The sequence below is a fragment of the Gossypium arboreum genome, chromosome 7 (assembly GCF_025698485.1).
Source record: "Gossypium arboreum isolate Shixiya-1 chromosome 7, ASM2569848v2, whole genome shotgun sequence".
Classification (NCBI taxonomy): domain Eukaryota; kingdom Viridiplantae; phylum Streptophyta; class Magnoliopsida; order Malvales; family Malvaceae; genus Gossypium; species Gossypium arboreum.
In genome coordinates, this window is record NC_069076.1 from 39,886,025 (window position 1) to 39,901,345 (window position 15,321).

The 15,321-nt window shown below is 37.8% G+C and overlaps 1 long non-coding RNA gene across 1 annotated transcript in view; it reads right to left on the reverse strand.

Moving 5' to 3' along the window:
• Positions 1 to 3,969: 3,969 nt before the first annotated feature.
• Positions 3,970 to 15,321, reverse strand: part of LOC128295091 (uncharacterized) — a 96,236-nt gene continuing 84,884 nt past the window's right edge. The window contains exons 2-3 of the long non-coding RNA XR_008285400.1: positions 5,030 to 5,113; positions 3,970 to 4,253 (exon numbers count right to left, since the gene is read on the reverse strand). This is a non-coding gene — a long non-coding RNA (uncharacterized LOC128295091). The remainder of the gene's footprint in view (positions 4,254 to 5,029; positions 5,114 to 15,321) is intronic.

Consider the following 15,321-nt stretch of genomic DNA (forward strand, 5'->3'; position numbering starts at 1 on the left):
ACAAGTGCACATTCATCGTCAGTAAGCGAATAATGATTTACGACTTAAGGCATCCGCAACCACATTCGCCTTTCCGGGTGATAGTCAATGACCAGCTCATAATCCTTTAACAACTCGAGCCAACGTCTTTGTCGCAGATTTAAGTCTCTTTGAGTCATCAAATATTTGAGACTTTTGTGATCCGAATACACATGGCACTTCTCACCAAATAAGTAATGTCGCCAAATCTTTAAGGCGAATACGATGGCGACCAAATCGAGATCATGGGTCGGATAATTTTTCTCATGTGGCTTTAATTGCCTCGACGACAGGCCACAACTCGACCTTCTTGCATCAATACACAACCTAACCCAAGTAGGGAGGCGTCACTATAGATGACAAACTCTTTGCCAGATTCGGGTTGCACTAGAATTGGGGCTTTAGTCAAATAAGTTTTCAGTTGATCGAAACTTTTCTGACATTTCTCCGACCATTCGAACCTTACATCCTTTTGGAGTAGCTTTGTCATTGGCGTGGCTATCGTTGAGAAACCTTTTACAAATCGTCGGTAATAACCGGCCAGCCCCAAAAAGCTCCGAACCTCGGTAATATTTCTCGGAGGCTTCCAGTTAAGTATGGCTAAAATTTTGTTCGGGTCGACTCGAATACCCGATGCAGATATCACATGCCCCAAGAAGCTAACCTCTCTTAACCAGAACTCACACTTGCTGAACTTAGCATATAATTGCTTATTCCGTAAAATTTGCAGCACTAACCTCAGGTGTTCAGCATGTTCGGTCTCATTTCTTGAATAGACCAAGATGTCATCAATGAACACGACTACGAACCGATCCAAATATGGTCTGAAGATCCGATTCATTAAATCCATAAATACCGCAGGGGCATTAGTAAGCCCAAACGGCATCACTAGGAACTCGTAGTGACCATATCTCGTTCTGAAGGCAGTCTTGGGTACGTCCGAATCTTGAATTCGTAATTGATAATAGCCCGATCTCAAATCTATTTTCGAGAACACTAAAGCTCCCTTCAGTTGATCGAACAAATCAACGATACGCAGTAACGGATATTTTTTCTTTATTGTCGCTTTATTAAGCTAACGATAGTCGATGCACAGCCTCATGGTTCCATCCTTCTTTTTCACAAACAACACTGGCGCACCCCAAGGCGAGAAACTCGGGCGAGCAAAACCTCTATCCACCAATTCTTGCAACTGAGCTTTCAACTCCTTTAATTCCGTTGGTGCCATACGATACGGAGCTATCGAAATTGAGTGGTACCGGGGACCAATTCGATGCCAAATTCTATTTCCGAACAGTGGTAAACCCGCAATTCTTGAGGAAAACATCCGGGTATTCACAAACCACCGCACAGATTCGGGTTTCTTTTCGACTCCTTGTCATTGAGCACATACGCAAGGTACGCCGCACCCTTTTCTTACATATTTCGGGCCAACATTGCGATATTACGGTGACAACCCTTTAAGTCCGTAGACTCAACCCGAATTATCTCGTTATTCGCACCTCAAATCGATGGTCTTGCTTTTGCAATTTACAACCGCATCGTGCATGGTCAACCAATCCAAACCAAGAATAACGTCGAATTCATCGAACGGCAAAAGCATCAAGTCATGGGAAAACAAGAACCTCGGAATACTAGGGGACTTTTCTTGCACACTTTGTTGACAAGCACGTAATGACCCAAGGGTTTGACACCAATTACAAACTCGAGAGACTCAATAGGCAAAGCCTTCTTGGATGCTAAGGTTTCACATATATAAGAATGAGTAGAACCGGGGTCAATCAAAGCAATCACATTAGTATCGAAAAGAGTGAAAGTACCGGTAATAACATCCGGTGAGGCAGCATCCTCGCGTGCGCGTATGGCATAAGTCCTAGCAGGAGCATGAGCCTTGGGTCTTGTTGTAGCATCTCTCGGCCCTCTCTGACCGCCACTAGCATTGCCCGCATTTCTGGATGGCCTACCTCGAGCAGTGGTAGCACTCGGGTTTCCACTTTGACTTACATTTTGTTCAAGCAACCTCGGCGATCCTTGATAAAGTGGTCACTGATCCACACTTATAACAGAGTGATCACGGAACCTACTGACTCCCGAATGCCATTTGCCACAATGCAGACACTTCGCTCTCTCGGCGATCATTTCCACCATCGGCGATCAAGTGACTCGTGTGGTCACAGGGGTCGACCGCGATCTCGTCTAGAAAAGCCCGGCGGCTCTAGACCGCTCACATCATCTTGAAATCTCTTCGATGCTGTTGAAGAGACTTTCCGAGGACCTTTTCGAATTCTCCGGTTCCCACATCAACTTTTGTTTCTCCTTTCTAAGCTCTTGACTTTACAAGCTCGCTCAACAAGTACTACGAACTCTTGTATTTCGAGAATGCCAACGAACATCCTTATATCATCATTCAGCCCATCCTCGAAGCATTTACACATAATAGCTTCGGACGAAATGCATTCTCGCAAGTACCGGCTAAGCCTCACAAATTTTCGTTCGTAGTCGGTAACTGACATAGAGCCTTGCTTAAGATCAAGAAATTCCCTTCGCTTTTGGTCGATGAATCTCGGTGATATACTTTTTTCAGAACTCGGTTTGAAAGAATTCCCAAATCACTTGCTCTCTAGGCACCACGAAGTCGAGTACTCCACCAATAGTAGGCGGAATCGTGTAGCAAGGAGATGGTACACTTTAAGCACTCATCGGTGTACAAGATAGCTCATCGAGCACCGGATAGTGTTGTCCAACAAAATTCAGCTTGCTCGGCATCGTCGCTATCCGTAGCCTTGAATTGGTGGCCCCATGTTTACTTAATTCTGTCGATCGGGGCTTACTTGACCTTATTTGGTCGATTCATCGGAGGTATTGTAGGTGCGGGGTTGCATTAGTCGGAAATGGAGGTTGTGGAACAGCCATGTTAGTTCGAATGTATTGGTTGAACCAATCATTCATCACGCTTATAAAAGGCTTGCCTAGCCTCATCATTCGGATTGCTGGCCATAGGTTGAGAGTCCGGCGCTGCCCTTCTGCGGGAGTAGGCGCCACACTCTCCACATCATCAGCTATTGCTCGGTTGGCATCGGGATCCATTGCTATAAACAAACACAAATTCAGATTGTCAGAAATCACCACGCTATCAATTTATCACTACATGGCATGTATAGCTAGACCCCAAACATATCACGGTAGTCCTAGAATCGACTAAACCGTAGCTCTGATACCAATAAAATTGTAACACCCCGAACCCGAGACCATCGCCGGTGTCGGTCGCGAGGGGTTAACGAGCCAAGTCCTCTTAAAGCACCGACCAATTTGGCATTTCCAGACAGGCTGGAAAACTGCGTCACTGTCGCCTTAAAAATCATATCTCGAGTTTCAAAACTCGGAAACTGATTCCGTAAATTTTCCCTGAATTTAGACTCATATATCCTTCCATGGATTTATTTCTAGAATTTTTGGTCAGGCAAATTGGTACAGTTTATTAGTTAAAGTCACCCATGTTACAGGGATCAACTGCTCTGACCTTCGCGTGTTACAACTTGAATATCTCTCTGTACAGGGCTTTAATACTGGTGTCGTTTGTTTCTAATGAAACTATACTCAAAATGGAATCTGCAGATATAAGGCATGACTTTTAATTCTTTCTGGATAATTTATAGTAAATTTTTAAAGTCGCGACAGGGGACCCAGAAACCGTTCTGGCCCTGTCTCACGATAACTTTAATATCTCTTAACAAGTAACTCCTATGACCTTTTCGTTTCTTCCATATGAAAGTAGACTCATCAAGGTTCATTTACATAACTTATTCACTATTTAATACCATTCCTAAAAATTTTGGTGATTTTTCAAATCCACACCACTGCTGCTGCCAGCATCGGTTTTCAAGGTAACCTTTACCTATTTCATGATTTCCACGATTCAATTGCCCCTCTTTGCATACATAGCACAAAGTGTGATCATGATTAACCATTCCAATGGCTAATCTTCTCAAAACAATTCCATACCCCATAATGATCAACATACAACGATTATAGTATCATACCAAAAACGTATATAAGCCATTTTCGCATGGCTATCCAAGTTTACACAAAACCGAAAGGTACATGACCTTCAACAATAGGGTAGTCCTATACATGCCATTTCAAAGTCCAACCAAAATTATACCAAAATGGAGGCCTTGATAGTGTAGATGACTTCGACTTTAATGATCCCGAATCCGATCGCTAACGAGCAAAATCTATAAAACAGAGAGCCAAAGCAACGGGGTAAGCATTTTTATGCTTAGTAAGTCTCAAGCAATAAAATCAGCTTTAACTAAAGCATTACATTCACATAGCCAAATGAAGCATTTCATTAATACACATTCACATAATCATACTTACTTCACACTTCATCATTATATACTTTCACAAGATATCAACCAATTCAATAGCTGAAAACTCGTTAGTCGATTGAGCGAATGTTACTCAAACATATTGACTTTTCCAATGCACATATAAACATACCTTATCCTTTGGGCTTTTCGAGCGTACTAATTAAATTTATTACAGCAACCAATGCTCACCTCCAGCCCAAGCTTCTTCGGAATACAACCGGATATAACCACATGCACGAATGCCTTCGGGTCTTAGCCCGGATAGAACGACTTGCACAAATGCCTTGGTATTAGCCCGGATTTAACAACTTGCACGAATGCCTTGGTCTTAGCCGGATGTAGTCACTAGCACAATTGCCTTCGGTCTTAACCCGGATATAATTAGTAGCATAAATGTCTTCGGGACTTAGCCCAGATATCATTCAATTGCTCATGCACACACATACATCAATAATCATTACACATCCATGTTTCATTTTCGTTACTAAGGCTCAAACACAAACATATCACTAGCATAATCGCCTTCGGGACTTAGCCCGGGTATCATTAAAATACTCATACACACATAAATCAATAATCATTACACATCCATGTTTCATTTCACATAATTCGAGTAGGGTCATTTCTTGAGGACTTACCTCGGATGTTGTCGAACGGCTTCAACGGCTATTCGATCACTTTTTCCTTCCCTTTATCGGATTTAGCTCCCTTTTGCTCTTGAGCTTAACGAATACAAGTAGAAGTATTCAATATTTCTATCAATAATGTTTACTAGTCAATCACATTCGGCATCTCATATCATCTCACTTTATTATAATTTATCATTCAACCTTTGAACCCAAAACGCCATTATATGGCCACATATACATACATCCATATATTTAAGCTCAAGAATTTTAACATAACATCAAGTGCTCAAATTACTCATGTGGCCGATTATACATGGTCATAAATACACAAAATCAAAAATAATTTCAAGGTTTTTCACACTATACATGTACTAGGCCGAATGTACATACAAATTTCACAACATTCTTCAACAAATTTCTTCTTTAAACAAACATATTTATCACTTTCTTCATAATCAAAATATCATGTGCAAACATATATACACATATAGGTGCAAGGTCAATTTCAAGGTGTCCATAACCATCCAAAACACAAATTTTAACTAACATGCAAGAAGCATAAACCATGCTCATGAATGCATCATGGCCGAATACATCACAATCATGCCCTTTCAACCGGTCATGGTTAAACAAAAAAACTCAATGTCTTACTTAAGATTGCTACCAAGAAATTTCAAGAGTAGTCAATCCATCATTGCATGCATCATTAGCAAGCTTCACATTTAGCATGCAATGGCTTTGACCCAATAACAACCTTGGCCAAATACCATTTCCATGGCATAACAAGGATTTGAACCATGGCTAACATGAACATCAAGTTAGCAACTAAAACATGCATGAATCTCATGACACAACCTCATACATACCTTAATCTTGATGCAAGTTTAGCCAAATCTCCTTCTAGATCTCTTCTAAACAAAGAAAATGAAGCAAAAATCTCTTCTTCCTCTTAGGAATTTCGCCAAAGGAAGGAGGGAAAAGATGAACAATTTTTTGTTTTTCTTTCTTAGTTACACGGCAATGGGGAATGCTACACTCTCGGACACATTTTTTTATTCCTCTTCCCACATCTAATTATTTTATCACTTAATACATCATGCATTAACAAAACATGTCATAACATGTTTTCTTTGCCCATAATTCCTTGCCATGGCCGCCACCACCTATAAAAGGGAATTTGACATGCAAGTCCATTGTTTTGCATGCATGCTTTAATTAGTCATCACACAATTCCCTATCGTACTTTCAAAGTTCACTACTAAGTCCTTTCTAGTGAAATTCACCTTTATAACACTAAATCAATCACCAAAAAATGTCACACATGAGCACACACATATTATAGGTATCAAAATAAATTTTAAATTATTTTTATGCCTTGGTTTTGTGGTACCGAAACCACATTCCGACTAGGGTCAATTTTGGGCTGTCACAGATTTGATGAGATGACATTGATGAATTCATGAGTTTTGTGATGTTAAATAGTGAAATATGAAAGCTTGGTGATAGATGTTAATGTTTTATTAAGTGATTTTAAGCAAAAATGCATTTTGAGGATTAATTTGTAAAATGTACAAAGTGTAGGGTTAAAATGTGAAATAAATGAAAGGTATCAACTTATATGAATTAATGGAATATTCGACCAAGCATGTGTATAAGGAAATTATGTATATTTTGTGTTTTGTGAAATAAGGACTAAAATGTTAAAGTGAGAAATTATAAGGGCCAAAGTGTAAAAATGCCTAATTATGTATTTGTGGATTGAATTGATTAAATGTGTGATTAAATTAGTGAAATTTGAAATTATATAGATATTGAAAGAAAGAAATCGGATCTGGATCGGGGAAAATCGAATGTTGAAGAATAATCAATCCAATTCGTCTATTTCAACTATAAGGTAAGTTTATATACAAATGAATGCCTTTAAATTGATGTACAAATGTTTATTAGTCTTTGAATTGCCATGAATGTTAAACGAGCAAATATGAACAAGAATCGATGAAGTTATGATATTCGAAAGTCTCGTACGAACCATAAGAATAGTATAGGATACAAGTGTCATGACATTAGGATATCGAGATGTGATATTGTGTAAGACCATTCTTGGGACATTGGCATCGTATATGATTTCTTATAAGATCCTATCTGGCATCGATATTTGATAACACGTAAGATCATATCTGGGATATGGCATTGTAGAGTTTACGAGCTATCTGAGTATCCTTATCAATTTCGAACAGTTCAACGAGCAATATCGAGAATGGATTAAAAATGTGAATGAGTATCTGATTTAGGTACGTATGAAATGTATATGTTATTCAAGAATGAAAGGTGAGTATGTTTATAAATGAAGACATGTGAATTTCATAAGAAAGAATGGTGGTTAAATGCAGGTGCATTAAGAACAAGTGTGATAAATGTGAATTACGAAACTTGTGTATGTGATTTGCTATGGATTCTATGGATAAAATTGATTTATAATTATCCTATGTATTAAGTTTATTTGTGTATGGCTTACTAAGCTTTTGAAAGATTACTTTGTGTGTGTTTTTTATTATTTTATAGATTATCGAAGCTACTGTGAGCTCGGGGATTATCAAGGATCATCTTCACACTATCAAACGATATTTGGTACTTTTGAAATTGTAAATATTAATATATGACATGTATAGGCTAGTGATGTTATGATATGTTTTATGTGTATTTCTTGCGATGTGATATGGCATGAATATGATTGAGATTATGGAATTGATTTTGGTATAGACCATGTAATGGAAAAGTGATATAATTGATGTACATATATATGGTCTTGTGTGAATGGCCATCATGTATGATTTGGTACTTGCAATAGTAAGGTTTTGATATGATTTTAAGTTTGGTTAAATGTTGTTTGAGACAAATGGATTGGTATGATTTTAGTACATGAAATTGGTATGCTTTGATATGAAATTGAGTATGAAATTGATTGGTGATATCGTGGATTGAATTATGCATGTTTGGGTATGGTTTTGGTTACCATTTGGTCATGAATTATGCTTTGGTTGATACTTGTAGGGATGACCCTTTTTGGGTGGCATGTTGGCCTTATAAATGGCCTATTTTTGTCTACATGGGTAGAGACACGGGTATGTGTCTCAGCCGTGTGTGACACACGGTCATGTTACACGGTCGTATGTCCCCTATGTAAAAGCTCGATTTTGTGCCTAGTTGGAACAGTGGTTTCGAAACCACTATTTCGAGGCTGGATAAAATTATTTTGATGTTAATTTATGTGTTATAATGTGATTTTATAAGTGCATGTTAATTTTGGTATATTAATTTTAGCGATTTCTAGTCCAATTTCGAAAAATGACTAAATCACGTAAAAAGTAAAAGTTGTGTTTTAATACCTAAAGGTGTTAAATTGCCTTGTATCTTAAATTGGGGGTTTTTAATGTGAAATTAGGCCATTGAAAGAGTGATGGCCGACTGTAACGCCTTAATTTTCAGGATTTTCAGGATTTCTGTAATTCTCAATGAATTTTAGAAATACTGTGTTTCGACTGTCTGGTGTGGGTCTGAGTATGTTGGTGGGCCTTTAAAAGGCCCAAGAGTAATTTAATTCGAGGCAATTCCTAAATTTTAATTTTGGAGAGAGAGGGTTCTGGCGATATGGGCTTTAAAAATTGAGGTGGTAAAATAGGACGCAAAAAGATCTGTAGTAAAGTGGCATGTGGCACCACCTAGGTGTTTGGGGAGTGCATGTGGATGATTAGGGGGAGCCAGAGTTCAAGTCACAAGGTAAGCATGTTGTTACTTTTATTTTTTGTGCATGTGCCGGGCATGTGATAGAGCTTAAGTGGAAATTCAACTAGGGCTCTAGGAAGGTTGGGTCGTGGTTCTGAATGGCCATTAGGGCAAGCTTTATTTTCTTTTTGTTTTGCCGAATTAAGGTTAGCCACCTAGAGCCTTCACTTTCATTCTATTCTCTTCTCAGTGTCGCAAAAAGCCGAAAAACGTAAAGTTAGATCTCCTGAGTGCCGAATTCTTCTTTCTCTTCTCCTCTCTTCTTCTATTTTCTTTTTCTCCTTCTTTTCTTCTCTGGCTGAAACGTTCCTACCATTCTACTCATCTCCTGTTTCATTGCTATTCTTTTCTAAACCTCTATAGCCAATTGCCATAAAAGCCGAAATCCTGAAAGTTGTTTCTTGTGCCGATTTCTTCTAGTCAAAATCCTCTTATTTTCTTCATCTCTTTTGGCCAATTTTCACATCCTCTAAACCTCAACCCCTGTCGGCAATACCACTGCAAAAACCACCATACCAAATCATCTTTCTCTTCATAGTTCCAAAAGCCGAAAACACCATAGTTTTTAGGGACGTATAGCTAAATCTTTATATATCTAAGATTCGATTTCTACTAGTGTTTAAGGGCTAGATTTGCATCAGATCTGAGTAGAAACTGAAGTGGAATCATTTTGGTTGAAAGAACCTGAGGTAGGTACTCAAATCTGTTCTTTATTTCGGGTTTTAGAAAAGCCAAAATCCCTAAAGGCATAGGGAGGCTGTCGATTGGAGCTTAAGGCTCTAAGGGTTGTAACAATTGATTTGTTTTGGTGTTAGTGTGACCCAGAGGCTGCTGATCGAAGGACAAGTGGAATGACTAGATCTAGATCTAGTCTCTAGTTTTGGCAAAGGATATCGTGGGAGATTTCGGTAGCAGTTTTCGCAAATCAGGTAACCCCCAACCATAGTGGACTTGGCTGTGAGGGATTCGGAGTGGCCACATGTTTTGCAAGCTCGATTTTCTTCTTACGACTTGATTAGTTTCATTTACTTTAATTGCTTTGGGTTTTAAGTTGTAATAAGGCCGCTTTAATTATTTTTAATTGTTGTAGTGTGATTATTAGCTTAGGCATGATTTGGATTTAAATGTTTGAAATTGAATAGCTCTAGGGCGCGTTTTTAAAAGAAATTACCTGATTTCATAATATCGTGAAACAAGACAAAGCTTCCGTAACGAAAACGTTTTCAAAATTAATAAGTGTTTTCAAAAGGCTTAAAACGAAATGGTTTTTCCTGAATAATCATTCAGTTAAAGTGTGGCAATGGTTGTGTGCATGTCTAGGAGTGGATCCGTGGAGAGCTTGGTACTTAAGCAGTCTAATAGACTCACCTCCTCTTTTTCGGCATCCTACCTGGTGCACAGCTTCCATTCACTTTTATCTATAATGAAAATACTCTCTAAATCACTAAGAAAGATTTTAGATAAAACATGACCTATACAGTAATGCTTCAATGTGACACACCAAATTCGGCCATTACGTCTGGGCCGGGTTTGGGTTGTTACACCGGCCATGAGACAAGGAATTAAATAGTCAAACATGTTAGGTAAGTGTTGGGTGACTTATTTGACAAATAAGTAATAAAATAAAGAAAAGAAAATATCATATTTTCTTCATCTTCTCTCCACCGATTTTTCCAGTCAAGAAAAGGTTTTAGAAGCTGGAAAATTTCAGCAAAGAAACTCCCATCCTAGTAAGTGATTTTTAATGTCTTTCTTGATGACTTTTACATTTTTGGAACCCCTAAAGCATGAGCTTTCAAAAGAGGGGACTATTTTTCAAAATGATTAAGAGTCTAGGGTTTTGCCATGAAAGCATATCTGTTGTTTTTTGAGTTTTCATGGAAGAATATGAGTCTTGGTAGTGTTATAAACAACTTTTATGAAAGAAGTTTGCATGAAAACACCTAAAATGGGGTATGTTGCAAAGTTGTAAAACAAGTTGTAAATATATGAAATAGTTGAAATTATGAGTTGCTATAGTTATGAAAATGGTTCATCTAGGCTTAAGGAGCAAAGAAATGTGATAAAAATCATTTTACGAGTCTAGGGGTAATTTGGTAATTTTGGTAAAGTATAGGGGAAAAATCAAAAATTTTTCCAAAATGTGTCATTGGACTAATTTGATTAGTATATTGTGTTAATAAGTTCACTGTGATGTTATAGATGACGAAAAACGAGATTCGGGCTTAGAACGAGGAAAAACAAGAAAATGATGTTTAGGCCTCTATTACCAATTTGGTGTCAAGGTAAGTTCGTATGATTAAATAAGCATGTTATTGATAATATATTTTAATCTATCTTACCTCGTTTGTATTTAATTATATGTTGATATTTTTGAGTATGATGAAAGTGATGCCAAAAGTTAATAACATCCATGTAATGGTAGAATACATTAGAAATTCAACGGAATACAATATTCCTAGAAATGAGTAAGTTGTATGTAAATTAGATGATTTCATTGTTAATACATGTATTTGATTTGTCAATGATTTGACATAGTATGAATTGCTAGATTATGAATTGAGAATGCTTAGTAATAATTGAGATAGTAGAAAGACCCTGTTGAAACCCTAGGAAACAAACCAGATATTCGTTCTAAGACATTTGGGCGATTTGTGCACCAGTGTAAGACATGTCTGGGACATGCATCGACCACATTATGATAGCCAGTGTAAGACCATGTCTGGGACGTGGCATCGGCGTTGAGACGAGGGCTAGCGTAAGACATGTCTGGGACATGCATCAGCACGTATATACGAGAGCTAGTCTAAGACCATGTCTGGGACATGGCATCGACCTCGAAGATGATAGCCAGTGTCAGACCATGTCTGGGACATGGCGTCGGCAACTTATCCCATGTTCGAGGCTTATAGAATATTCGGTAGTGTTCCGAAAGGTTCAACGTTAAAGGTTACGAAAGAGAGTTAATAAAAAAAGTATAATAATATTGTTAGTGGTGCAAGTGCCTATTTGGTATGAATGAGAAATGATTCGGTCTATGATGCATCTATGGTAAGGCTGCAAGTAAGTAAGCCAAGTTTATGAGAATGACTTTGTAATGACCTTGTGGTTATGGGTCTATGCTCATGATGTATATAGTATTTGGTGAACAATAATTGTTAAGGAGTAAATTGGCCTAGATAGTTGTGGGCTATTGCAGTGGTGTAACTTCGAAAATACACCAAAAATAGTAAAAAGTGAATTAGTGGCTGAATAAATATGGAGTTAAAGCTTATTGAGTCTAGTTTTTTATGAAAGAAACCGTGTAAGCAAAAGAACTTCCTATAATGAGATATTTGAAGTTGTGTGAGACAGAGCCAGTATGACTTCAAAAATCCCCTATTATGATTTGAGAAAATAATTATAAATTGTACAAAAATATTTACGAGTTATAATTTATATTTTTAGAATCCTTAATGAGTTTATTTTCAAGAGAAATATACGAGAACATTATTCGAGTCCTGTGCTATGAGATAATTGAACGTTAGTGTAGAAGGGTCAGAACTATCATACAGTGAATCAGGGGTAACTTTGAGAAATAAACTGTACTAATTGGCTAAGCCAAAAATTCTAGAATTTTTATGGTCAGGGAAAATTAACGGAACTTAATTTGGAGTGTTGTAGCTCCAGATATAAATATTTTATTAATTGTTGTTCAAGAAGACAGCTTATCTAAACTTGAGAATATGTTGGGAGCATTGATAAAATCTGTTAATAAGTTGCTTATTGTTTTCATATGAACTTACTAAGTGTAAAGCTTACTCCTCCTTCCTTTCCCATGTTCTCTAGGGTTGCCAGGTTTGCTCGGGTTGGAGTTCGTCAGAGATATTATCACACTGTCAAGCTAACGCTATTGGTGTAATGATTTCAAGTACTTTGAGTCTATGGCATGTATAGGAGTTTAAATATTAGAGTATGTGATATGGCTTTAACCATATGTGTTGGCCTATTTTGATTATGGGGTTGTAAATCCATTTTAATTATGCATGCCTGTGCTATGGTATTATGTGATAAGTTTATAATGATTATAGCATGAATGTGGTAAGGATGTGAGTAAAATCTATGATATCTATTGCATGTGAAATTGCTATAATCATGACATGTTAGGAATGTTTAAGTACCTAATTTTGCCATGTTTTATGTCATTGTATAAGTATGCGTGCATGTGTTGTGAGTGTGACAAAATGGCTCGGAAAATAGCCTTGTATTTGTCCACACGGGTAGGCACATGGGTGTGTGTCATGGCCGTGTTTTAAAGTCAGTATTGTACATGGGCTAAAGGCACGGGCGTGTGTAACCATACAGTTCATATTCAAACGGGCGTGTGGAGCCTTAAAACATGAATTTTCCAAGTTTTTCTTAAGTTCTCGGTTTAGTCCCGAATCATCTCTAATGTATGTTTTAGGTCTCGTGAGCCCGTTTAAGGGACAAAATGTTTGTGAAATGAAAAATTTTTAAATTGATCAAAATTTTATGGCTCGATTTTATATAGTTGATTGAGTTTAATTCAGGTAACACCTCGAACCCTGTCCCGGCGTCGGATACGGGCAAGGGGTGTTACACCCTAAGGTACCCTTTCGAATTAAATCAGTATCCCCTATAGGTTTGACATGGCCTAGACACACAGGCATGTCTACTAGCCGTGTGTGTCACACAGACTCACGCACGGGCGTATGACTGACCTTGTGACATAAGTCAGTATACCTTTCAGTTTTCCCATGACCTTGGAACACGGCCGTGTCTCCGGCCGTGTGGTACAAGTCAGTATGTATGCCTTGTTTTCACACGGCCTGGGCCATGGGAGTGTCTAGTGGTCGTGTGAGGCACATAGCCTGTTCACATAGGCGTGTGACCTATGATTTCATGAAATATTTCTAAGTGTCTGGAAATTTTTATATGTTATCGGTTTGGTCCCGAACCGCTTCTAAGCATGATCTAAGGTCTCGTAGAACCTTGTAAGGGACAATGTGAATATTTTAGCATTGTTTAAAATAATGCTTGTAAAAATGCATGGGGATGTGATGTATTGTTTGGTAATGCTTCAACCCTATTCAGGAAATGGATACGGGTTAGGGGTGTTACAGTTACATGGGGTAGGAGACGGGCTGGGACACGGTCATGTGCTCCCGTTTCGAATGTCCACACGACCTGTGACACGGGCGTGTCTGGTGGCCGTGTGAGACACATGGCCAGGCCACACAGGCGTGTGTCCCTTGTTTTGAGAAAAAAATTTAAAGTTTCGTGAAAGTTTCTTGTGTTCTTGGTTTAGTCTCGAAACACTTCCAATGTATGTTTAGAGCCTTATAAGCTCGTATTAGGAACAAATTGATTGAGATTGAATGATGATTGTATGTATTGATTAAATGTATGTAAAAAGTATATTTGAATGTGTTAAATGTTCGGTAATGCTCCGTAACCCTATTCCGGCGGTGAATATAGGTGAGGGGTGTTACAATATATCCACCAATCCAACATCATATTCACATAAAATTTGCCATCAATCATGTGGTATTATCTCATGCACCAAAGGATATAAACTTACTCTTAACGTAAACTTATATGCTAACATAACTCTAACAAACTAACACATAATAAGCACTTATGTGATTACCCAAATATAACTACAAAAATAGCCAAACTTAGACCATCACTAGCCACCCCAATGCCTAGATTACAAAACAACAATTACAAGCCATCATTGGCTAAATAAGATTATACATGCCATTATACCAAAATGAGATAGTGGATAGTGTGATGACTGCTCGGACCGACTTCCAACCTTCACGAGCTTTGAGCACTATAAAACAAGGAAATTAAACAGAGTAAGCATTTTATGCTTAGAAAGTTCGTATAACAGAAAATAAACTTACCAATCATATTTATCAATACAAGCATACATAGTCCTACTTTCCATAAATTTTGGATGAGTTTACCTAAACACAAATACTTAATCAAACCAGTTAATAACGTAACATCATATAAGAATCAAGTAAACATAGATGAGCTCATCACATTACAAGCTTCCATTAATTTCACCTTTTTATACTTCAAAAGTCTTTTCTGTCGAACTATTGAAATTTCAATGAATGTTCGGGTAATATATACATGTGCAGAAGTGTAACACCCCTATCCCGTGACCATTGCTGGAATAGGTAAGGGGCATTACCGGACTTGTAACTCATGTCAGAATCGTAAAATTTTGAACTTTTTCTTGAAATAAAGATCATTCATTTAAATAAGTACTAAGCACTGACCGAGGATAAAATTTAAGGTTCTCTAAGTAAACATTCAAAAGATGCCATTTTCGCATGGCTTATATACATTAACCAAAATATTCTTCCGCCACTAGTCTATTCTATACATGCCATAAATAATTCAAAACATAACAGTAACAAGCAGTGGATAGTGATAGTGTGACTAGTTGCTGACGATCCCCGAGCCTGTAGCTTCCAAATGAGATCTATAAAACAGAGGAAACA